The sequence below is a fragment of the Felis catus genome (genome assembly GCF_018350175.1).
Source record: "Felis catus isolate Fca126 chromosome D2 unlocalized genomic scaffold, F.catus_Fca126_mat1.0 chrD2_random_Un_scaffold_79, whole genome shotgun sequence".
Classification (NCBI taxonomy): Eukaryota; Metazoa; Chordata; class Mammalia; order Carnivora; family Felidae; genus Felis; species Felis catus.
In genome coordinates, this window is record NW_025408511.1 from 46,802 (window position 1) to 48,680 (window position 1,879).

The 1,879-nt window shown below is 57.6% G+C and overlaps 1 pseudogene; it reads right to left on the reverse strand.

Moving 5' to 3' along the window:
- Window positions 1-573: 573 nt before the first annotated feature.
- LOC123383612 lies at window positions 574-692 on the reverse strand (annotated as a pseudogene).
- Window positions 693-1,879: the final 1,187 nt, after the last annotated feature.

The window sequence follows — 1,879 nt, forward strand, 5'->3', positions numbered from 1 at the left end:
ACCAGCCCGAGTACGCTGCCCTAGCTGGGCCTCGTGAAATGCCACGGGCCCTGGGGATGAGGGCTCGAGGGAGCCGAGGCCTGTGATGGAGTCCGAGTCTGGGGTCTCGCTGCCCCTCCCGCCCGCCCAACCGCCGGCTCCTGGGTTCTTGTATCCACCCACCCAGCCCCCACCCTCCAGCGCCCAGGCGCCAGCTTCCGGGCCCGCCCACACCGCACCCCCCACCCTCCGTGCGGGTGCGGGTTTGGGTGGTGTGTCAGGAAAGGTGCAAAGCTGGGCTGTGGCTTCCAGTCGGTGCAGTGGGATTTGGCCAAGGCGGAAAGCGGGGAGCGTGCCCCTTGTGAAGTGCGGTGAGGTGTGCGGGGGGGGGGGGGCGGGGCCCTGGAGGGGGGGGCGGGGCGGAACCAGGCCCTGCCAGGCCGCTTTGCTGGCGGGGAGGGGCTGAGGGAGCACTGGCTGGGATGTGTTTGGCCCCAGGAGCCGTGCTCCCTGGGGAGACAGGGACACAGGGAGGGAAGGGGGGGAGCGGCGGGCGCCAAAGGACAGGTCACGGAGGCCAAGGCAAAAGGCAAAAGCCTACAGCACCCTGTGTTCCCAGGCGGTCTCCCATCCAAGTACTAAGCCGGCCCGACCCTGCTTAACTTCCGAGAGAAGACGGGGTCCGGCGCGTTCAGGCTGGTATGGCCAAAGACGCCAGGGGCTGCCTCTGTGCCCTTCAAGAGCCTGCTCCACGCGTCCCAAGCCCAGCGGGTGCCGCGCTTCACCCATGCACCTGCTTGCCTGCCTGCCTGCCTGCCTGCCAGCCCCCCACCTGGCCATTCCCTCCCTTCTGCCCCAACTGGCTCAAACGCCAACCGGAGCCCCAGCGTCCCCAGACAACATCACCAGACAACATCTTCCAGCTTGGCCACGAGAGTGCACAGGGTAGCCAGGAGCTCTTTCATCTGGCTCTGCACCTTTGAAAGCCAGAAAGAGAAGCAACATGTGAGGGCCCCCACTGCTAGTCTTCCTATGTTGTTTTAAAAACAATGGATAAAAAGGAAACCCCCTCCAATCAAATCCTGGGATGATGTCTACAGCTGAACTCTGCGTATGGCCCCTAATTCTTCTTCTACGAAACTACACCCCTCCAGTGCCACACGTAACTGCTCTCTCACCTGGAAACAAAGGGATTGAGTTTGTACGCAGAGGTGTTTCATTAGTCCTTACTATACAGTGACCCTAAGATCCCCTGTGCCTCAAATAACATGATAGAAAGGTGGTAAGGTTTTTCACGGATGCTTGTGTTGACAAACGTGCTTGTTAACCGCTTTCAATTTTACATTGGAGACAAATATTCCCTGAATTAAATTACATTATGCAAGTTGTACTAGCCAATCGATACACACAGCATTTCCAGCAACCACGGCTTTTTCACCAAACAGACCCGTCTTCTTACAAGAATTCAAGGAGCTTAAAAGGAAACTCCAGTCACACAAACACGCAATGTATGCCTGATAACGCACAGCATGTGCACAAGTCGAGAACCGCCGTGGTTAGGCACATCGTTTCATCCTCCGTTTTGTCCTTCTCCAATATGGAGTTGAGGACCTTGAGCACCTCTGCCTCACTGGACACGCCGGCCGGAGTCTTCGCCTGTCGCCCGATGATGGTTTTTTGAAGAGCTCTCTCGTGCCTGGAGACGAGGAACTCCAAATGTTCCAGCAGCAGCTGGCGGGAGAGGCAAAAGGAACACCGTGTTTCAAGAACACCTTCAATTCCGGGCCTCAAGTTCACCAAATGCAAAACCAAGTCTGAATCCCTTCAATTCAGTTCCCAGGTAGGGAGCCACCCCCTCGAATGTGTTAAAATGGCCTTACTCCTCCTCACGGATCAAACA